At 39.7% G+C, this 24546-nt stretch overlaps 1 protein-coding gene and 1 non-coding gene across 10 annotated transcripts in view; one reads left to right on the top strand and one right to left on the bottom strand.

Annotated features, from left to right (window-relative positions):
• The window catches only part of STRBP (spermatid perinuclear RNA binding protein), a 167699-nt gene that overhangs the window by 44303 nt on the left and 98850 nt on the right, over positions 1 to 24546 (top strand). The gene's annotated exons all lie outside the window — the stretch shown is intronic.
• Positions 14716 to 14822, bottom strand: LOC138438384 (U6 spliceosomal RNA). The gene has a single exon (XR_011256323.1). It is a non-coding gene; the product is annotated as a U6 spliceosomal RNA (small nuclear RNA).

The following is a 24546-nucleotide window of genomic DNA, read 5'->3' on the forward strand; positions in this document are numbered from 1 at the left end:
CAATTTTCTTTTGAATAGCTGGTGGTTTGTAGCTCCATAATTTGTGGTTCTTCTGAACTTGTAAAAAGATTACACATATTTAAAAATGACCTTATCACTTTAATGTTTTAAGCAACATACAGCTGTCGAATTTTTTAATAGCATTGTGTGTTTTGTTTAATTTACCTGGACTGAGAATCTGTTTTAAATTAATTTATACAGTGGAATCATCCCCCCCTCCCCGCCCTAAACTCCAGACAAACCTAAAACCAAAAACTATTTGGGTAATGTAACAGGCAAAATTAAAGGCGAAGGAGATGTGAATCTATTCTAAATCAGTCTGCCAAATCCTTGCAATCTCCATGCTGTTCCATCTCTTAGCCACTGCTCCCCAGATGTGTGGAATTATGTGGTATGTGGGTTTGTTTGTGTGTGTTTAGTGTTCCTACATGGCATTTAGTTTTAAATCTTTTTTGTGTGTGTTTGTGATGCTGCCGCTGCTGCTTTTTTACATGCAGGTGGAAAAGAGCAGTTCATTTGAAATGTTTCATGTTCTCTGCCTTGTTCTCATGGAGCGGGGTGGTGGTGTGTGTGTGTGTGGGGGGGTGGTGGGGTGTGTGTGTCTGTGTGTGTGTGTGTGTGTGTGTGTGTGCGTGTGCATGCATCCAACTCTTTTGCGACCCTGTGAACTGTAGCCCACCAGGCTCCTCTGTCCATGGGATTTCCCAGGGAAGAATACTGGAGTGGGTTGTCATTTCCTTCTCCAGGGGATCTTTCCATCCCAGGGATCAAACCTGTCTCTTCTGCATTGCAGGCGGCTTCTTTACTGTTGAACCACTGGGAAAGCTTCATGGTTTGTGTGTAGGTAGTTAAATTTGTGAAAGTCCTGAGATTGTTTCAAATCCTTCCTTTTGATTTTAGGTTAAATCTTAAATGGTATATGGTAACCTTTTTGCTTGAAAGATTTTGGAAAGCCAGATTAATGGTTCCATTTTTATATTTATAGAAGTTTCACAGATGAAAATGAACCTAGTATTCCCAACTTCTGATTCAAACACCCATTACCAAGGAAGGACGTTATTTAAAAATAGATCATAATGAACTGTTATCTTTCTTGTATTAATTTTTTGAGTCTTCTGTTTCTGGAAGATGGGTGAGATTTGGGTGAGATTTATCAGTGGAATGGTTTTTGTAGCTAAGATTTTAGCAAATTGTTAATGGCCAGATCCTTAACTCTGTTAATAATCCTGGCATGCAATAAGGGTTGCTTTGAAAAGACTCTCTTACTTTGGCAGATACTGATGCTCAATCTTAATCGCACATTGGAATATCTAAGAGTTTAAGAAAGCACGGATCACCTTTTAACCTCGAGGGATTCTAATTGAATTGGTCTAGGCTACTGGCTTCCCTGGTGGCTCAGACCTTAAAGCGTCTGCCTTCAATGCTGGAGACCCGGGTTTGATCCCTGGCTTGGGAAGATGCCCTGGAGAAGGGAATGGCAACCAGTACTCTTGCTTGGAAAATCCCATGGACAGAGGAGGCTGGTAGGCTGCAGTCCATGGCGTTGCCAAGAGTTGGACATGACTGAGCGACTTAACTTAGTTACTAACTTAAGATACTGCCTAAGCATCGGAATTCTTAGAGGTGATTCTTACGTGTATCTGAGACTGAGACCCACTGCTCTGGGAAGTTTGTCAGCCCACCCAGGGGAAATACTTGATTTTGGAGAGTATGTCTCTACCTTTGGAGTGTAAAAAAATTCTTATTTTGAGATAATTGTAGATTCTCTTGCTGTTGTTAAGAAATAATATATTCAATAAAAACCCATTAGTATAATTTAGTCTTTCAAAATAATGTTATAAAAGTGGAATCATACAGTATGTAATCTTTTAAGATTGGCTTTTTTTTTTTTTTTACTTAGCATAATTTTGTTGAGATCCATCCAAGTAGTTGTATGTATCAATAGTTTGTTCCTTTTTATAGCTGAGTGGTATTTCATGGTAGATAGAAATGTCTCAATTTGTTTAATTGGGGGACATTTGGATTGTTGCCAGTTTTTGGCTGTTACCAGTAAAGCTAATGTGAACATTTGTATATAGGTTTTTGTATATACATTTTCATTTTTCTGGGATTAATGCCCAAGAGTGCAGTTGCTTCATTGTATGGTGAATACAATAGTTTTATGACACTGCTGACTTTTTCAGAGAGGATGTAGCATTACATTTTCACCAGCAATGTATGAATGGCTCAATTTATCTACATCTTTACTAGCATTTGATGTTACTACTGTTTTTTAAGGAAAATTAGCAGACTTTATTATTTAGGATAGTTGTAGGTTTGCAGAAAGTTGAGCAGAGTTCAACTTCAGGTTAGGGTTAGGGTTATATATATCTTTCTCCTTCACTGGTTGCCCCTTTTATTAATATCTTTCACTAGTTAAATTTGATCTTTCACTAGTTAACATTGATACATTATTATCTAAAGTCCATAGTTTACATTAGGGTTCACTATTTGTGTTATTCGTTCTATGGGTTTTGACAGGTACATCTATATCCACCATATCATACAGAATAGTTTGATTATCCTAAAAAAACTCCCTGTGTTCTACCTATTTATCCCTCCCGCACCCCCTGATCTTTTTCCAATTATAGTTTTCCCTTTTCCAGAGTGTCATGTACAATCAGCCCTCCATATCTGTGGGTCTTTAACCTTGAAATTTCAGTCTTCATTTGGTTGAATTTACGGATGTGGAACCTGTGGATATGAATGAATTTGAGTATCACAGATGAGTGGATTGAGTACAGGGGATGACTGTAATGGAAATAATACATGTATAGCCTTTTCAGATTGGCTTCTTTCACTTAGCAATATCCATTTAAGGTTCCTCCATGTCTTCTGGTGGTTTGATAGCTCATCTTTTAAATTCTTAATAATATTCCTCTGTGTGGATATATTAGTTTGTTCATTCACCTATTGAAAGATCTTGTTTCCAGTCTTTTGAAAATTATGAATAAAGCTGCTATAAACATCTGTGTCTAGGTGGACATAAATTTTTAACTCATTGGATAAATACCTAGGAGTGCGATTCCTGTATTATATGATAAAAGACTGTGCTTAGCATTGTAAGAAACTGCCAAATGGTTTTCCAAAGTGAAAGGAGCTCAGCCAGGTCCAACTCTTTGCGACCCTGTGGACTATATAGTACATGGAATTCTCCCAGCCAGAATACTGGAGTGGGTAGCCTTTCCCTTCTCCAAGGGATCTTCCCAACAAAGTGGCTGTACTATTTTGTAATGAATTATTTTTTGTTTAGCCATTCAGATCAATATTTAGTGTTATCTCATTTTGGCTTTAATTTGTATTTCTTTAATGGCTAATGGTGACTGCAGCCATGAAATTAAAAGACGCTTACTCTTTGGAAGAAAAGTTATGACCAATCTAGATAGCATATTCAAAAGCAGAGACATTACTTTGCCAACAAAGGTCTGTTTAGTCAAGGCTATGGTTTTTCCTGGGTCATGTATGGATGTGAGAGTTGGACTGTGAAGAAAGCTGAGCGCCGAAGAATTGATGCTTTTGAACTGTGGTGTTGGGGAAGACTCTTGAGGAGATCCAACCAGTCTATTCTGAAGGAGATCAGCCCTGGGATTTCTTTGGAAGGACTGATGCTAAAGCTGAAACTACAGTACTTTGGCCACCTCATGTGAAGAGTTGACTCATTGGAAAAGACTCTGATGCTGGGAGGGATTGGGGGCAGGAGGAGAAGGGGACGACAGAGGATGAGATGTCTGGATGGCATCACTGACTCGATGGATGTGAATCTGAGTGAACTCTGGGAGTTGGTGATGGACAGGGAGGCCTGGCATGCTGTGATTCATGGGGATGCAAAGAGTTGGGACACGAATGAGTGACTGAACTGAATGGCTAATGATATTGAGCATCTTTTAAAGTGTTTATTTGCCATCTATATGTCCTTTTTAGTGAAATGTCTTTTGCTCATTTTCTAATTGGATTGCTTGTTTTTGCTTTTATTTTACTGTTGAACTTTGAACTTTCTTTATGTATTGTTCAAACATTTTGGCTATCCAGTATTCTAGCCAGAAGTCTTTTATTGGATATATGGTTTGCAAATATTTTCTCTTTGTTTTTAACTTTTTTCTTTTTTAAAAATCTTAATTGGATTTCATAGAAGAAAAGTTTTTAACTTTGATGAGGTCCAGTTTATCAGGTTTCTTTTTATGGGTCTTGTTTTCGTTGTCAAGTCTGAGAATGTCAAGTCTGAGAACTGTAGACCCAGCTCTGCGTTATGAAGATTTTCTGTAGTATTACATTTAAGTCTGTGATCTGTTTGAATTAGTTTTTATGTAAGCTATGAGATTTAGGTCAAAGTTTTGTTTTTTTTTTCTTTTGTTTGCTTCTTTTTTTTCTGGACTATTAATGTCCAAGTCCTCCAGCATCGTTGGTTGAAAAGGCTATCCTTCCTTCATTGAATTACTTTTGCACCTTTTTCAAAATCCAGGTGGGCCAAGTTTTGTGCGATTCTAATTCTGGGTCTCTATTCTGTTCCATTGATCTAAGTGTACTCTTTTGCTGGTACCAGCAGGCTTGATTACTGTAGCAGTATAGTAAGTCTTTAACTTGGGTGGGGAGTGACTCTTCATCTTTTATTCTTTTTCAAAATTGTTTTAGCAATTCTAGATCTCGTGACTTGCCATTTTAGAATAAGTTTGTGTAAGGAAAATCTTGATAGGAATTTCATTGAATCAGTGGATCAATTTTGGGGAAATTGGTAGCTTTACTATGGTGCATCTTTACCATTGGTTTGAGATGAGAATAAGATTAGAGATTGGAATGAGAGAAGGAATTCTGTAGAAAAGGTATTCTACTTCAGTTAGACGGAGAGATTTGTTTATAGCTAGCAAAATGTTTACTTTTTAAGCCCACCTCCCCACTTTGGTGCTAAAAAAAACCATTAATAGAGTAATGGGAATGGAAGTAATTGTTAATGTATTCATAGACGTATTTACTCCACACCCTTGTGAATAGCTGTTGTGGGCCAGGCAGTGTTCTAGACATTGGAATACAGTGGTAAATAAGACAGGCAAGGTCCCTACTTTTGTTGACCTTATGTTCCTGTGTTGAAGTAGAAAATATATAATCAAGAAATACACCATTAAGTGCTAGCCAGATAATTAAAATATAGGTTGATATTAAGATAGAGTGATGGTGGCTACTTAACTGGATGATCAGGGAAGGCCTCTGAAGAGATCTAGTTTGTAGTTAGATCTGAAGGTTAAGAAAGAGTCTCTTTGGCTGGAAGACTCTGCCAGCCAGAGAGGACTGCTAGTGCAGTGCAGGGACACAGTTGGTATGTGGGAGGAGCCAAAAAGGAGGACAGAGTGATTGGAATGTAACCAGGAGGGAGAGAGAGGAAGAGCTGGAGAGAGAGATACAGAGGAGTGTTTGGTGAGGTAGGCAGGGGCCAGATCAGCCGAGACTTTGTAAATCTGGGTAAGGAGTTTATTGTAGAAAAGGTATTCTACTTCAGTTGGATGGAGAGATTTGTTTATAGCTAGCAAAATGTTAACTTTTTAAGCCCCCCTCGCCACTTTGGTGCTAAAAAGAACCATTAATAGAGTAATGGGAATGGAAGTAATTGTTAATGTATTCATAGACGTATTTACTCCACACCCTTGTGAATATCTGTTGTGGGCCAGGCAGTGTTCTAGACATTTCAGATATGTGGCAAATATATTCGCGCACACACACACACACACATAGCAATTAAGTAACTGCACACACACACACACACACACGGCAATTAAGTAACTGCTCCCGGTGTTGTGCTAAAACTGGGGGAAACAACAAAGGAGGTGTAAAATATAAACTTTTATTTCATTGAACTTTGATGAAAAGAGAAGTGAAAAAAGTGTAACCTGTGGTAGTTGGAGAGGATTTCTTGGAGGAGTTGACGCTTAAAGAGTAATAGAAGGACTTAGGCAGGCAGAGGAGAAGAGTAAATCCAAGTAACAGAATAGATATGGTGGAAAGAGAATTGGCATCTTAGTCAGAAGACCTGGTTTGAATGCTGGCTCTGACGTTTAATAGCTTTGTGACTTTGGTTGGGTCCCTTTGAGCCTGTGTCTCCCCTGCTTTCTCATAGGGCTGCTGTGAAGATGAAGACTGTATGGGTTGCTTCCACTGTAACGAGGTTGCACTAGTTCTGTTGTTAGATGACATGTTTGCAGATACTCATTAACATATCGGAGAAGGCACTGGCACCCCACTCCAGTACTCTTGTCTGGAAACTCCCATGGACAGAAGAGCCTGGTAGGCTGCAGTCCATGGGGTCGCTAAGAGTTGGACCCGACTCAGCGACTTCCCTTTCACTTTCCACTTTCATGCATTGGAGAAGGAAATGGCGACCCACTCCAGTGTTCTTACCCGGAGAATCCCAGGGACAGAGGAGCCTGATGGGCTGCCGTCTATGGAGTCGCACAGAGTCGGACATGACTGATGCGACTTAGCAGCAGCATGTTTCATAAAATCAGATGTTATTTAGTAAATAACATCTGATTTAGTAATTTGTATTTATCAAATCTTTTATAACTTTCCATTAAAAATATTTAGAGTGCCTAGCTCAGTGTGAGGCATTCAGCGAATTGTAGGTGTTAATCATTCTTAGTCAGCTCAGGCTGAGTAAAACAGGCGTAGCAAAACAGGGTGACAGTCTCTGCCCTTCAGGAGTTTTTGCTCTTGGTGTTAAGTTATACTCATATGAATGTAAGGTATTCAATGCCCTGGAGTCTAAATTTATGCTATAGGTACAAATAAAAGAGGTGAGAGGGTAAATGTCTTTCACTAGACCTCACTGGAGCAGTGTGAGTAAATGTGGCCCTGGAAAAAAGGATTTGGATAGGCAGGGAGGGCAGGGTAGGCATTCTGTAGGGCTTTTATTTTATTGGGTTGGCTAAAAAGTTATTTGGGCTTTTCTGTTATCTTACATAAAAACCCAAACAAAGTTTTTGGCCAACCCAATATTTTATTTTGTTTTGTTTTATTTACTTAAATGTATTTATATTTAGGAATACCAAAGCATAAATGTTACTGCCACTGCTGAGGAAGTCATTAGTAACACCTAAAAGATTCTCATTCTAAAACTTGTGTAATGTTATAATTGAGTTTACCTTTCTCCTTGTAAATTTATTGAACTTGTGCCTTCTCTCCAGATGGTATTACAGTGTAGAATTTATTTTTGGAGTGTTTTTTAAAAATATGGAATTGCTTTTATGATACACCTAGGTTTAAAGTCTGTTATGGATTTTCTCTTGTAGGTGTATAAATCATAAAACTCTACGCTATAAGATTATTGTTCCAAAGGCAGGACAAATTTCTGAAGTTTCCTTGGTAATCTCCCTTCACATGTTAAGATTGTTTCTCAACTGTTTATAAATCCTTGGGCCTATTTGGGATGCTAGGATGACTCTTTCTGTTTTAGAAAAGCAGTGCCATTAGAGTGCTGTACAGCCTGTCCTGAAATTAGGTTGTTTTACTACAACGCACTGTTCTCTCTTGGTCACTATAGTGGTTTGCAAATGACCAGACCCTAGGTCATGCTTCTTGAATGCAGCGGTCTTTCTTGAATACTGAGAGTAAACTCTTCTTAATTTGCCTTTCAGGGAATCTAGGTTTAACTGCATATCTACTAGAATACTTTGCGCTAGTAACTAGACTAGAGAGAATCTTGATAGCATTCCAGTAACTTTCCTATTGGTATGTGATCAGCTCAGTGAAATTTTACAGAATCATGATTTTTATAGTTTTAATAATAAAAGCTAACATTTACTGAGTGCTCTTATGCCATGCTTTCTGCTAAGCATGGAATTTTTTTTTTTATTTAAACATCACAACAACATAATAAGGTGAGAACTGTTTTTATTCTCACTTTACATGTGAGACAGAGAGGTTAATTTCCATCCAGGGTTACACACTTAGCAAGTGATAGAACAGGGATTTGAACCTAGGTAGTCTGATTTCAGGACCAGTTCTCTTACCTTTAAAACTTTTAACAGCCTTCTCAGTTAATGTCCTTCCAGGAAACTCTTATATTGGGAATTTTATCTTTCATGTGTTAACCTTGTGGGAAGATGTTGGAATCTTGTTAAGTTCCTGTTAGGGATTTTTAAGTTGTACCCATTATCTTGTGTGAAGGGTTGGCTATTATATTAGTTAAGTAACCCCAGCTGCTGAATTAGAGCCGTGAAATACATCAGCTAGAATGCCTAAATCCTGTGCATAATAGCCCAGAGCAGGTGTCCACCTCAGCCTGTTGCTGCTGTTGCTGCTAAGTCGCTTCAGTCGTGTCCGACTCTGTGCGACCCCACAGACAGCAGCCCACCAGGCTCCGCCGTCCCTGGGACTCTCCAGGCAAGAACACTGGAGTGGATTGCCATTTCCTTCTCCAATGCATGAAAGTGAAAAGTGGAAGGGAAGTCGCTCAGTTGGGTCCGACTCTTAGCGACCCCATGGACTGCAGCCCACCAGGCTCCTCTGTCCATGGGGTTTTCCAGACAAGAGTACTGGAGTGGGGTGCCACTGCCTTCTCCTCCTCAGCCTGTGGCTCTCCATAAAAGGCATTTAGGGAGCTCAGGCATTAAGGCTGATGGGGATCCTACTATCTTTAGTACCTGGCTTCCACGGTTGTTGGACACATTCTCTAAGAGAGGTGGAAGTTGCAGGTACAATTTCTGCTCACTTTGGTTGCTGAGGGCTTAGTCTCATTGCCTTATCTAGCTGCAGAGGGATTGGGAAATGTCATGTCCTTTCTCTTGCTGACTGGGTGGTAGGATGCCATTCTGTAGTATTTTGAGTTATTTCATCAGTGTTGAAATGTTCTTGGGAGGAGTTCATTTTCAGCTACAGAATGTGAAGAGTGGCGAACCTTGTCCCCCCTACAACTCTCTTACTTTGGAAGAAACAGTGGCTTTTGGTGGATAGTTAGCTGCCTCCTCCACAGCTGTAATGCTGTAGATTTCAGTAGGAATGCCAGAGCAACCCAGTGTTATGTTTACAAAGTGTGACTATACACATTCAGCTCTTGCTTCTTGTACCAGCTCTGTGAGGTAACGATCAACAGATAAAGCCAAGTAGTGGTATTCCCATTGCAAATGAGATAACTTCAAGGAAACCAGCTAAGAAGTTGTAGAGCTGGGACTTTTACATGCAGATCTCATGGCATCAAAGTGCAGATTGTATAACACACAATTTTTTGGGCAGAAAGTCTATCCAGCATTTTTTATGCTTACTATTATCACTGCTCTTAAATGTATCTTTCCTTAACAATATGTCCAATATAGTATTACTGATGTCCAATATAATATACTAACAAATTACTGGCATAATTTTGTCTTATTTTGAAGATTCAGAAAGTTCAAGAACTTGCATTGCTTCACTGTCGTCATTACATTTGTAAATGACATCATACTTCAGGTATGTCAGTTAATGAAATACGAGAGGTTTTACTCTGTTTAGAGGTTACATTTTATAGCCTTGCTTTTGGTAGATAAAATGATGTGTAAAATGAGTAAAGGAAGTAAGGAGCAAAATAATTGCAGCAGTTACATTTTCTCTCAGTAGGAAAAATATATTCTTTTTGAAATACAGTGCTTATCTATGTAATTTCACAGATAATTTTTCTGTGCTTACCATGTGGTAAAAAACCATGTTAGTACATGCTGCTCAAGAAATTGGGAACATATTCTGCTTTGTAGCAGAGGTGTCCTTCCTTACTGACATACTAGAAGTATGATGCCCCTCTGTAGTATTTTGAGTGTTTCATCAATGTTGAGGTGTTCTTGGTGAGGTGTTTTCAGCAACAGCACTGTGGAAATCTGATTTAGGGGTTGAAAGCTGTGGACTATTGCAGAATGTTAAGTGTTTGTACAGATGGATTATTAATCAGAGAGTAAGCTGGATACTTCTACATAACCCCATTTTAATATAACAGACAGCAAGCTCATTCTGGTTGACTTATTTTTGGTTATTTTTCTTGGAACTCTGTCTTGTTGAGCGTTCTATTCCTAAATTATTTCAGAAGTGTCTTTTATTAAATAGAAGTAACATGATATAAATTTATTTTGCATATAGAGAGCTAGCCTTTCAGCATTTGTTACAGCTTTTGTTTTGCTGTGAAACAGAGATAGGAAAAGAAACACTATTTCGTTTGCATCTGACTGGTCACCTATGGCTCTGTGGGATGACAGTGTATTCTGCTGAAGTTGTATCTTAGGAGTCTAGTCTTTGCTTTGATTTTCAGTTGTCTGACGAAATCTCAGTAGAAATACAGTAATTGCATCATAATTCACTGAAGCCTAACCACACTCTTTATACAACACAGACTAGCATTTCTTGAATGCTTTTGCAAGAATAAATAGTTATCCAGATCTGTAATCCATTATTTTAGTAAACATACTCTAAAATACACTCTGAATTAAAAAAAAAAAAAAGGACCAAAAAATAGGCTGAATTAAGGCTTATTCTCCAGCTTTTGTAGCTTTGAGTTACTCGTTTTGGGGGAAGTACATGTTAACTTTTGGACTTCTACATACGAGGATTGCAGGCACATTTACTGCTAAAATTCTGTCAGTGCATCTTTATTTGCCTAAAACAGTAGAACAGCACTTTCAGGCTGTTTTAATGAAGTTGAGTTACAGTGAATGATAAGGTATGTCATTTGAATCTTGGTTGTAATGTGATTCCTGTATTCACTTGTATTTAGAATTTGAACACCTGGTACAAAAAAATTAAACAGTTAAAAAATATTAAATATTTAAGCTGAGATGAGGCACTTCATGTAATATTTTATTGTTTAGTTGCTAAGTCTGACTCTTGTTACCCCATGGATTGTAGCCCACCAGGCTCTTCTGTCCATGGGATTTCCCACACAGGAATACTGGAGTGGGTTGCCATTTCCTTCTCCAGGGGATCTTTGTGACCTAGGGATTGAACCTGCATCTCCTACATTGGTAGGTGGATTCTTTAGCACTGAACTACCAAGGAAGCCCTATGTAATATTACTTTTCCAAAAAAAAAAAAAAAGAGAGATATAGAACCACAGGAGAGGATGGAAAGGGCACTGGACTTTAGTCATGAGTCCAGGGTTTGAGTCTGAGCCTTCCTAAAAAATTGTTGGTGACCTCAGGCAAGATGGTGCTTCCCTGGTGGCTCAGCTTGTTAATCTGCCTGCAAAGCAGGAGACCTGGCTTCAACCCCTGGGTAGGGAAGATCCCCTGGAGAAGGGAATAGCTACCCACTCCAGTATTCTGGCCTGGAGAATTCCATGGGTTGTATATTCTATGGGGTCATGAAGAGTTGGACATGACTGAACGACTTTCACATCATCATCAGGCAAGATATATCCCCTCTTTGGGTCTTAATTTTCTTTTTGACAAATAACAGTCTTGTGTTAGTCTTTTTGACCAGTTTCAGCAGTTTGTGATTTTGTGATTCTTATCTTCTTATTCTCCTAGTGTATGTTTCTGTCTTGTCAAGGGGAGGTTTACAGTATAAAGCTGCCAGCTCTTTTGTTTTGATGAATGGTCTTGATAGTAGAAAACGTGATTTGAATTTTCCCCATCTAACTTTATTATGTTTTCTAAAACTAGTTTTAAAGGAGTTTAGAAGTATGAAATTAGAAGTATTTGGTTTTACATTTTAATTGTGCCTAACTGCATCCCACTCCAGTATTCCAGTCTGGAAAATCCCATGGATGGAGGAGCCTGGTAGGCTGCAGTCCATGGGGTCGCTGAGGGTTGGACGCAACTGAGTGACTTCACTTTCACTTTCATGCATTGGAGAAGGAAATGGCAACCCACTTGACTGTTCTTGCCTGGAGAATCCCAGGGATGGGGGAGCCTGGTGGGCTGCTGTCCATGGGGTCACACATAGTCGGATGCAATTGAAGTGACTTAGCAGCAGCAGCTGTCATTATAAAACGCATGTGAACTGGAAAGACAAATGGTTTTAAAATTTCTTAATCAGTGAAAGGAAGTCGTTGAGTTATCTAGTGTATCTGTTAAAGTCCTTTGAAATTTCATTTTAAGGCAGAGAGTAGTACAGTCAGTTATGTGTGTAGACCTTGTCCATATAAGTCAGTGTAGATGTATTGCTGGTACATTTTTCTCTAAGTGTTTTATTATTAAAGTTTAAACATGCAAAAGATTTGAAAGAATTATACAGTGAACTCCTACATATTCTACAATTAGCTCAACCCCAGCAATTAACATTTTCTTTTATTTGCTTTACATGTTTATCCATCTATCCCATTATTGATCAATCTTTTTTTTTGATGTATTACAAAATAAGTTGCAGACATTCTTACAGTTTATTTCTAAACACTGACATACATGTTAATTATAATTAGCTGGAGTTCAAACTTGTTACACTTTTTTAAAAATTAAAATTTACGTATGGAAAAATGCACAGCTCTTCAGTCTGCCATGGATGATACTAATTAATGAGCACCCAACAAAGGTCTGTCTAGTCAAGGCTATGATTTTTGCAGTGGTCATGTATGGATGTGAAAGTTGGACTATAAAGAAGGCAATGACAACCCACTCCAGTACTCTTGCCTGGAAAATCCCATGGACGAAGGAGCCTTGGAAGGCTGCAGTCCATTTGGTAGCTAAGAGTCGGCACGACTGAGCGAGTTCACTTTCACTTTTCACTTTCATGCTTTGGAGAAGGAAATGGCAACCGACTCCAGTGTTCTTGCCTGGAGAATCCCAGGGACGGCAGAGCCTAGTGAGCTGCTGTCTGTGGAGTCGCACAGAGTTGGACACGACTGAAGCGACTTAGCAGCAGTACATATGGTTAGAATATGGCTGCTTCCATAATGTTTCTTTCTTTTTAAAAAATATTTATTTGTTTGGTGATGCTGAGTCTTCGTTGCAGCATGTGGAATCTAGTTCCCTAACCAGGCATCAAACTCTGGCCCCTTGTGTTGTGGAGTCTTAGCCACTAGGGAAGTCCCATAGCCTTTCTTTTAAAACTAATAGTTATCAGCCACACAGAGATACCAATTTTCTATTTTAATTTGAATTCCAGGCTCCTGGGAGGGAGTCTGATTGGCCCAGGCTGGAGTCTGATTGGCCCAGTCCGGTTCAGCTATGCTTGAGGGCAGGTTTTAAAGTTTGGATCTCCTGTTGGAAGCCTGCCTTTGTGGATGGAGAAAGGACAGTTCCTGGAGCAGGTGTGGGGCTGTTGAAAGGAGGCTGCCACTGAAAATTGTTTCTAAGTACGACTGTGATAAACGATTCTATAGACAAGAACAGGGTACAGAAATAGCATGGAGGGAGAATGAATCACTATTTAGGGATAGAGTGGTGGTCCGACACCACTTCCTGAAGAAATTGGTGGGTGGGTTGGGTCTGAAAGATAAATTCAAGTTCAGCAGTGGGAAAGAAGGATGTGTGCTGCAGAAGAACAGGTAGAAAGACAGGAAATGGCCTAGTGTGTTTAGGAAATTGTAAGCATGTTAGTATATCTGCAGTATAAGTTTTGAAGTGGGTCAAGTTCCATAGTGATGGGAAAGTGAGAAGGAGAGAAGTAGGTAGGTAGGTAGATAGATATTTAGATATAGATCAGGGCCAGTTCAGAGGAGAATCTTATCTTGCTAAAATATGGGAAGCCAGCAAGAGTAGGTAACAATCAGATTTATTTTAAGATATCATTTCATTGGTTAAACTGGAGATAAGTTCAAACTCATGAGAGCCTGGACTAAGAAAATGGCAGTAAAAAAGAACAGGAGATATATTTAGGCGGTAAAATCTTCAGTACTTGGGGGTTTATTGAAGATTGGGAGAAGGAGAAATCTTACGATGGTGACCCCTATTCTGATGGTGGTTGGATGAGTTGGGATACTAGCCAAGATAAGATATATAGGATACTGAGGTGCTCACTGTTGGTTGTGTATTTCTTAATCTGGCTGATAATCACAGGTGTACTTTTTTAGAACTGTTAAATTGTACTTATATGTTTTGTGCATTTTTGTGCATTTAAATTATATTTCATAATCGGGAATGTTACAGAACAAAAGGAAACACAAAAAATATGCTTTGGGAAAAAGATGCTGTGGACATTTGCGTTTGGGGTGTCCATGCAACCTTCCAGATGGAGATATGTAGAAAGCAGTAAGCTGGACATGAAATTTGAAGTATGGGCTGCTGATGAAAGGATTAGATTAGGTCTGTAGTTCGTTTTTCTGTTTGTATGTTAGGATTTTCTGGAGAGTTAAAAAAAATTATTGGTAACCTACATCCCACCCCAGACCAGTTAAATTGGTCCTTGTTGGTATGACGGCACAAGGTCTAGTTTACAGAGCTTCCTGTGCTTCTTACTCTGATGCAGAGATGAGAACCACTAGGTTTCAGGAAAATTGCTCATTTCCTACATTCTGTGATGAAGAGATAGAGTTGAGCAGAGAGGATTTTGTAATTGCTTTAGAATTCAAAATAGGTTTGTATTTGGGGGGGGGATGATTATTTTTGTTGTTGTTTTTTTGGCTGCACTGTGCAGCGTACAGAATCTTAATTCGTGGACCAGGCATGAAACCTGGGCCCCCAGCAGTGGAAGCGTGGAGTCTTAACCACTGGACCACCAGGGATGTTTCAGGACATAATTCTTAAGCCTTGTGCTTTCCCCCCATTATTATTATTATTTGTTGGATTAGAATTTTATAAAAATATGGAACGTTTCACGAATTTGCGTGTCATCCTTGTGCAGGGACCATGCTAATCTTATCTGTATCGTTCCAATTTTAGTATATGTGCTGCCGAAGTGAGCACTTTGCCCCCATTATTACCTGAAGTTAAAAAAGAATGTATTTGGTTAAAATGACAATGTGCATGTGTTCCTAAAGAAAAACATGTCGAAGATGCAAGGTGTTTCAGTTAAACAGTTTTAAAACAGATTTCTTTTGATGAAATGGCTGTGTCTTCTCTAATTTTAATTATTATTAATGTATAGGCTTTGCAGCCAAACATAGAAAATTGCCTCATCAGCTGCAGTGTCTTTGAATAGTAAATATGAAGGACAATGATTGGTAAATGTTAATTGTTTGTGTGATGTAGTCTGAAAGGCAGACAGCTGTAAATGCTGCGAAATTGTCTCTGTTACATGTGATATGGTAAGGACATTGCTGACTCATTTGTCTTTTCTTTCCTTCACTACATAGCTTTGTAACTCAGGGTCAGGATCAGGGTCCTGTATCCATCACTAAGTATTTATTAGTACCTGAAATATGCCAGGGGTAACTTTATGTAAGTTACTAAACATAGATGAAAATGTAGGGACTTGCACCAGGTGTGCCAGTATTTCCATTTTGGATGGCATATAAAAGGCAGCAGGATGCAAAATTATTTGATAATTACAAGAATTTCTTTATTGTTCAGAAAGTGGAATGATTTCTTGGGTTTGAGCATTTAGGTATGACCTAACTCATAGATGATTATTCTCACTCACCAACCTCTAGTTCCTTGAACTCTCTTCCTCTAGTGATTTTGTTTTCCGTAGACCTCAGGCCCATGATCTTACCACTGTTTTCACTGTCTTTTACCTTCTTGACATTCTCCTTTCCTCCCTCACCCAGTGTAAATTCCATAGCCAGTCATTTTACAAACTCTTCATATACCCTCAGTTACCATGCCCTTCTTGCTTTGTCATACTTGGCAAAATTTGTAATCCTGGTTAAGCTGACTCTTCTACTTTATACCTGTGCATCTGAACATAGCTGGAAAATGCATGTGTGTACATATGTGTGCACATGCACACTCCCACAGCTGTGCTGACTAATCTTAAGTTCATGCCCTTGAACCTGAGGGGGTCCTTAATACTGCCAGACAGTCATGTATGTACCTAGTGTGTTGGCTCTATCACTCTTCCAGACAGCTCTTTTGTACCATCACCTTTCTCTTCAAAGGTATAACATCTCTCCCATTCAACTGATGACCTTGTTTCCTAAGAAACTTCTACTTCACTAGGAAGACTGAAGCGCTCTGTGCCTGTGCATTCTGCCTTCCCTCCTGTTAACATGGATGAACTATCTGTGCATCTTTAGTTGTATGCCGAATACCACCCACTTTGAACTACTCAAGAATATTACTCCAAGAATCACTGCTGCCAGCCAATTCGCTATATCACTGTTTTACTGTCTATTAGGCCATTCATCAGTGTATAAAGCATGTTATTTCAACTACCCCCAGTTTAAAAAATACTTGTCTTGACCCTACCTTCATTGCCAGGTACTGTCCTATATATTTGCTCTCCTTTGTAGCAGAACTTTAGAAAGTTGTCTCTATTCAGTGTTTCTAATTTCTTCCCTCCCATTCTCTCTCTGTCTGAAACAACAGACTGGTTCCAAACAGGAAAAGGAGTAGGTCAAGGCTGTATATTGTCACCATGCTTATTTAACTTATATGCAGAGTACATCGTGAGAAACAGTGGGCTGGAAGAAGCACAAACTGGAATCAAGATTGCCGGGAGAAATATCAGTAACCTCAGATATGCAGATGATACCACCCTTATGGCAGAAGGTGAAGAAGAACTAAAGAGCCTCTTGAAGAAAGTGAAAGAGGAGAGTAAAAAGTTGGCTTAAAGCTCAACATTCAGAAAACAAAGATCATGGCATCCAGTCCCATCACTTCATGGCAGAGGGATGGGGAAACAGTGGCACACTTAACTTTTTTGGGCTTCAAAGTCACTGCAGATGATGACTGCAGTCATGAAATAAAAAGATGCTTCCTCCTTGGAAGAAAATTTATGACCAACCTAGACAGCATATTAAATAGCAGAGGCATTACTTTGCCAATAAAGGTCCGTCTTGTCAAGGCTATGGTTTTTCCAGTAGTCATTTATGGATGTGAGAGTTGGACTATAAAGAAAGCTGAGCACCGAAGAACTGATGCTTTTGAACTGTGGTGTTGGAGAAGACTCTTGAGAGTCCCTGGGACTGCAAGGAGATCCAACCAGTCCATTCTGAAGGAGATCAGTCCTGGGTGTTCATTGGAAGGACTGATGCTGAAGCTGAAACTCCAATACTTTGGCCACCTGATGCGAAGAGCTGACTCATCTGAAAAGTCCCAGATGCTGGGAAAGATTGAAGGCGGGACGAGAAGGGGATGACACAGGGTGAGATGGTTGGATGGCATCACCAACTCAATGGACATGAGTTTGAGTAAACTCTGGGAGTTGGTGATGGACAGGGAGGTCTGGCGTGCACCAGTCCATGGGGTTGCAAAGAGTCAGACATGACTGAGCGACTAAACTGAACTGAACTGATTCTCTCTCTTCCTCTGTTGTTCTTTTATTGAGATATAATTCACATACTATAAAATTCACCACCATAAGTGTACAGTTCAGTGGTTTTTTAGTATATTTAGAGTTGTGCATCTATCACCACTGTCTGCAGAACATTTTCATCATCCCATAAAAAACCGTGTATCCCTTCGCAGTCACTCACTCTGTTCCTCAGTCTGTAGCTCTGCTTGTTCTCTTGGAATCTGCCTATGTCTCTGTGGATCTGCCTCTTCTGGAAATTTCACATAAAGGGAACCAAACAATATGTGACCTTTTGTGTCTGTCTTCTTTTACTTAGTTAGCCTGTTTTCAAGGTTTACCATGTTGTAACACTACATTCCTTTTTATGGCTGAATGACATTCCATTCCGTGGGTGAGTTCCATGTTTTGTTAATCTTTCAGGTTTTGGACATTTGGGTTGTTTCCACTTTTTGGATCTTATGAAATATGCTGATCATACACATTTATATTCAGGTTTTGTGAGAATGTGCTTTCAGTTCTCTTGGGTGCATACCTTGGAGAAGTGCTGGTCATATGATAACCTTATGTTTAACATTTTGAGGAACTGTCTGACCATTTTCCAAAAGGACTGCATTTTACATTCCCACCAGCAGTGTATGAGGGTTCCAGTTTCTCCATTTTATTCTCACTTAAGCCAGCTTGATTCAGTTAGGCTTTTCCCCTTTTCCCCTTGTTGACTGAAGCTGCCTTTGACAAGGCCGTCATCGATAACATAAAAGTACCAGAGTTCAAAGTACGTTGTTAGTCATCATTGTGTTTGACGTATAAATAGCATTTGACACAGATGATCACTTATTGCTCCTTGGTACACTTTTTTTTACTTTTGGCTTCCAGAATGCCACATGTTCATATCTACCCACGCCTCCCCCTCCCCCCCCCCCCATTTTATTGGTCAGCCCTTCTTAGTTTCTTTTATTATTTTCTTCTTTCTCCCTACTTGTTAGAATAGGAGTTTCCCCTGGGGATTGTATCAGTACTTCTATATCTTTTAATAGTCTCTTATCCTGGCTTTCATGTTGATATCTCTTTTTTTGTACCTAAGAGCCAAATACCCAACTATCTACTCAACCTCACTGGGGTGTCTGGTAAACATCTTAAATGGAACATGTCTAAAGCCAAACCCCTTCTCTTCTCTTTATAATATGCTCCGCCTCCAGATCTCCATGTCTTTGATGAAGATAATTTCATCCTTCATTTTTTCAGGGCAAAAAACCTTGGCATTAATTTTATTCCTCCTTTCTCACTTGCCACATCCAGTCTGCTAGGAAGTCTTCTTGGTCTTACCTTCAAAGTACATACAGAGTTGGAACACTTCTCCCCGCTTCCCCTGTTGGCCGCCATCTTGTTCCCATCATCATCTCTCCCCTGGATCTTTGTAGAAAGAGTCCTAATCCTGTCAGACCCTCAGCTGTATGTACTTTTGCCTCCAGCAGTCTAGTTCAATACAATAGCCAGAAGAATCCTTCTGGAAGACGTCAGATCATCATTTACTGTCCAAACCCTACTTTGGCTCCCTGTTTCACTCAGTTCAGTTCAGTTGCTCAGTTGTGTCTGACTCTTTGTGACCCCATGGACTGCAGCATGCCAGGTTTCCCTGTCCATCACTAACTCCTGGAGTTTACTCAGACTTATGTCCATTGAGTTGATGATCCCATCCCAACCATCTCATCCTGTCATCCCCTTCTCCTCCCGCCTTCAATCTTTACCAGGATCAGGATTTTTTTCCAGTAAGTCAGTTCTTTGCATCAGGTGGCCAAAATATTGGAGTTTAATCCTTAGCATCAGTCCTTCCAACGAGTATTCAGGACTGATTTCCTTTAGGATCTGTGTTGGCTCTCCTTGCAGTCCAAGAGTGATAGCCAAACAAGGCCCTATGTCATCTAACCATATTACTTTTCCAGCCTCATTCACCGTTGTTCTCCCTGATCACTCTGTTCACCTCCTTGCTAGTTTTCAAGCAGGTCAGACATGTTTTAGACTCAGGGCCTTTGCATGTGTGGCTCCTTCTACTTGAAATATTCTTCACTTTCAAATCTGCTCAAAATTTATCATGTCAGTTAGCTGACTTTAATTTTTAAATCTGTAACTTGGGTTTCCTACACTCTGGGCTCCTCTTACTCTGCTCTTTTTTTATTTGCATAGCACTTGACTGTGACATTGACTACATTATTGAGTTATACAGGATGTTTATGATACATTGAGATGACCAATGCTGGGCTGGGGGCTTCCCTGGTGGCTCAGATGGTAAAGAATCTGCCTGTGACGTGGGAGACCTGATTTTGATCCCTGGGTTGGGAAGATCCCTTGGAGAAGGGAATGGCTACCCACTCCAGTATTCTGGGCTGGAGAATTCCATGGACAGAGGAACCTGGCAGGCTACAGTCCATGGTGTCACAAAGAGTTGGACTTTCAGTGCTGGGCTGGATAAATCAGGTGGAATCAAGATTTCCAGGAGGAACACCAACAACCTCAGATATGCAGATGATAACATTCTAATGGCAAAAAGTGAAGAGGAACTAAAGAGCCTCTTGATGAAGGTGAAAGAGGAGGGTGAAAAAGCTGGCTTAAAACTGAACATTCAAAAAACTAAGAACATGGCATCTGGTCCCATCACTTCATGGCAAATAGATGGGGAAACAATGGAAACAGTGAAAGATTTTATTTTCTTACACTCCAAAATCACTGTGGACAGTGAATGCCAGCCATGAGATTAAAAGATGCTTGCTCCTTTGAAGGAAAGCTGTGACAAACCTAGACAGCGTATTAAAAAGCAGAGACATCACTATGCTGGAAAAGGTCTGTGTAGTCCTAGCTGTGGTTTTTCCAGTAGTCATGTTTGGATGTGCGAGTTGGACCATAAAGAAGGCTGAGCGCTGAAGAATTGATGCTTTTGAACTGTGGTGGTGGAGAAGACTTGAGAGTCCCTTGGACAGCAAGGAGATTAATCCAGTCAATCCTAAAGGAAATCAGTCCTGAATATTAATTGCACGGACTGTTGCTGAAGCTCCGATCCTTTGGCCACCTGATACGAAGAGTTGACTCATTGGAAATCCAAGACCCTGATGCTGGGAAAGGTTGAAGGCAAAAGAAGGGGGTGGCAGAGGATGAGATGGTTGGATTGCATCACCAACTCAGTGGTCATGGATTTGAGCAAACTCTAGGAGATAGTGAAGGACAGGGAAGCCTGGTGTACTGCAGTTTATAGGGTCGCAGGGAGTCAGACACGACTTAGAGACTGAACAACAAATGATATAGTGCTAGGCTGTAGCTCCATGAGGGAAGTGCTTTTTGTTTTGTTTACTGTTATGTCTTAAGTGTTTAGAACAGGGGATAGCACGTTCTAGCCATTCAAAAAATATTTGTGGAATGAGCAAAAAATGGATAGCTTTATGGGGAAGGTAGTGTCTGAGACAGGTGTTGAAAATTTTGATTCGATCCCTGTGTTAGCAAGATCCCTTGGAGAAGGGAATTCTTGCCTGGAGAATCCATGGACAGAGGAGCCAGGTGGGCTACAGTCCATGGGGTCACAGAGAGTCAGACTTGACTGAGTGACTAATACCTTCACTTTTTACATAGAGTAAAATTCATCCTTTTTGGGTATACAGGTCTATGAATTTTGACAGACTGTTTCAGTCATGTAGCCACCACCACAATCAAGATATAAAATGTTTTCCATCGCTGCAAGAAGTTCCTTAAGTTCCTTTGCAGTCAGTTCCCTTCCTTCATCTAATGCCCCTGCCAGCCTGATCTAATTTCTGTCCCTGTATAGTTATGTTTTTTCCAGAATGTTATACTTGGAATCATTTAAGTATGCCTCCTTTTTTTTTGCTTTGGATGTGCTGAGTGGCATGTGAGGCCCTAGTTCCTTGACCAGGGATTGAACCTGTGCCTGCTGCAGTGGAAGTGTGGATTCTTAATGACTAGACCACTAGGGAAAGTTCCAAGTATGACTCCTTTTGAGTCTCTTTCATTTAGCCTAATGCTTTTGAGGTTCATACATGTTACTGCATATTTCAGGAGTTGATTTTTAAAATATATATATATATATTTTATTGAAGTATAGTTGACTTAGAATATTTCAGATGCACAGCAAGGTGATTTAGTTATAAAGACACATAATATTAGTTTTGATATTTCCATCATAGGTTATTACAAGATATTGACTGTAGTTCCCTATGCTATACAGTAAACCTGTGTTGCTTGTTGCATATCTATTTTTTAATTAGAAATCTAGCATTCTATTCATACTAAGTCAAACAAGTGGAATCAAAATGTCAATTTTTTTAGTTAGGCAAAAGTCCTTAAAGCTTCTAAAATATATATTATACATATTTATATAATGAATATGAAAGCTTTTCTGCAGCCCTTGATAAAGCCTTGAGAAAGAACATAAAAAAGGAAAAGATGGAGAAATTGGAGAACATAAACTAAATGAGATGGGAGCACTGAATATGGAATAGAAAAATGGAAACAAAACAGATAAAAGGTTACATATAATCCAGTTTTTTAAATATGACTGCTCATTAGAACTCTTTGGGGCCATGTGGACTGTAGTCTACCAGGATCCTCTCTCCATGGGATTCTCCAGGCAAGAATACTGGAGTGGGTTGCCATTTCCTTCTCCAGGGGATCTTCCTGACCCAGGGATCGAACCCAGGTCTCCCACATTGCAGGCAGACGCTTTAACCTCTGAGCCACCAGGGAAGCTCATTAGAAACATGTCTGGAGAAAAAGCAATACCTGAGTATGTGTATTTTCCAGAAACTTCCAAGGTAATTCTGATATGGATCTGGATTTTCAAAAGTGATTACAGGTTTTGTGTTTTTATTACATCCTAGTTTTGGTGATAGAGAGTTGTATTTATTTTTCTATTGACCAATCATGATACGATGGTATTAAGTGAGCAATAGTTACATAATCACCATAATGAAAGATGTTTATCAGTTTTCACAATCAATAGCCAGACAAAAATTAAAAGATAAATTATAATTGGAAGCCATAATGAGAACATGATTAACTTAATAATAGAAAATAATTCCATACAATTTGGGGGGAGAGTGTCAAGCAAAGTGATGTGGTAAGTGGAAGTGCATACATGCACATGTTTTCATCTACCCAGTCAGTCTGTATGTCTTTTGGTTGGTGTATTTAATCCACTTACATTTAAGGTAATTATTGATAAATATGATCCTATTACCATTTTCTTAATTGTTTTGGGTTTTCTATAGGTCTTTTCCGTCTCTTGTGTTTCCTGCCTAGAGAAGTTCCTTTAGCATGTGTTGTAAAGCTGGTTTGGTGGTTCTCAATTCTCTTAATTTTTGCTTATCTGGAAAGCTTTTGATTTCTCCATCAAATCTGAAGGAGAGTCTTGCTGGGTGGAGTATTCTTGGTTGTAAGTTCTTCCCTTTCATCACTTGAAATATATCATGCCATTCCCTTCTGGCTTGTAGAGTTTCTGTTGAGAAATCAGCTGATAGCCTGATGGGAGTTCCCTTGTATGTTATGTGCCATTTTTCCCTTGTTTCTTTTAATATTTTATCTGTTTTTCATTTTTGTCAATTTGATTACTATGTGTCTTGGTGTGTTCCTTCTTGGGCTCATCCTTCCTGAGAGACGCCGTGCTTCCTGGATTTGACTATTTCCTTTCCCATGTTTGGGAAGTTTTCAGCTTTTATCTCTTCAAATATTTTCTCAGGTCTTTTTCTCTCTTTTCCTTCTGGGATCCCTGTCATGAGAATATTGGTGTGTGTAATGTTGTCCCAGAGGTCTCTTAGGCTGTCTTCATTTCTTTTCATTCTTTTTCCTGTATTCTGTTCTGTGGCAGTCATTTCTACCATTCTGTCCTCCAGGTCATTTATCTGTGTTTCTGCCTCAGCTCTTCTGCTGTGGATTCCTTTTAGTGTATTAGTCATCTCTGTTTGTTTGTTGTTTAGTTCTTCTAGGTCTTTGGTAAACATTTCTTGCATCTTCTCAATCTTTGTCTCCATTCTTTTCCCAAGATCTTGGATCATCTTCACTATTATTATTCTGAATTCTTTTTCTGGGAGGTTGCCTATCTTCACTTCATTTAGTTGTTTTTCTGGGATTTTATCTTGTTCCTTCATTGGGGATATAACTTTCTTCTTTTTCATCGTGATTAACTTTCTGTAATATGGTTTTTGTTTTAGTTGCTGTGAGACTGTGCGTCTTCTTCTGTTTGTCCTCTCATGGCTGAGGCTGAGAGGCTTGTGTAAGCTTCTTGGTGGGAGGGATGGGAAAAACTGGGTCTTGCTCTGGTGGGCAGGACCTTGCTCAATAAAGCTTTAATCCAATTATCTGCTGATGGGTGGGTTTTCACTCCCTCCCTGGTAGTTGTTTGGCCTGAGGTGACTGAGCCCTGGGGTCTGCCAGGTCTATGGTAGGGTTGATGGCAGACTCTGAGAGGGTTTACGCCAAGAGGGACCTTCCAGTGCGCCTTTCCCTGTGGTGAGCCCCTGCCGACCCATCCTCCACAGGAGGCCCTTCAACACTAGCAGGTAGTTTTGGTTCAGTCTCCTGTGAGGTCACTGCTTCTCTTTGTGTCTTAGTGTGTACAAAATTTTGTTTTTGCCTTCCAAGACTGGAGTGTCTATCTCCCTCAGTCCTCTGGAAGGCCTATAATCATATCCCACTGTTTCCTCAAGGCCAGATACCCTGGGGATTCCCAGTCGCTTTGTCGGATCCCCAGGCTGGGAAGTCTGATGCAGGGTTCAGAACCTTCACAATAGTGTGAAAACTTCTTTGGTATTATTGTTCTCCAGTCTGTGGGTCACCCACCCGATGGTTATGGGGTTTGATTTTATCGTGATTTTGCCCCTCCTACCGTCTTGCTGTGGCTGCTTTTTTGTCCTTGGACATAGGGTATCTCTTTTGGTGGGTTCCAGCATGTTTTTGTTGATGGTATTTCAACAGGTCGTTGCAATTTTGGCGCTCTCGCAGGAGGAGATGAGCTCACATCCTTCTGCTTTGCCATCTTGAACCAAGGAGTTGATTTTTCTTAAAATTTATTTTATTGAATAATTTTATTGAATAATAGTTGATTTACAGTGTTGTGTTAATTTCTGCTATATAGCAAAGTAACTCAGTTACACGCACACACGCGCGCACACACACACACGCTTTTCCATTATGGTTTGTTGTAGGATATTGAATATAGTTCCCTGTGCTATATATATA

Source organism: Ovis canadensis, chromosome 3, assembly GCF_042477335.2.
Source record: "Ovis canadensis isolate MfBH-ARS-UI-01 breed Bighorn chromosome 3, ARS-UI_OviCan_v2, whole genome shotgun sequence".
Classification (NCBI taxonomy): Eukaryota; Metazoa; Chordata; class Mammalia; order Artiodactyla; family Bovidae; genus Ovis; species Ovis canadensis.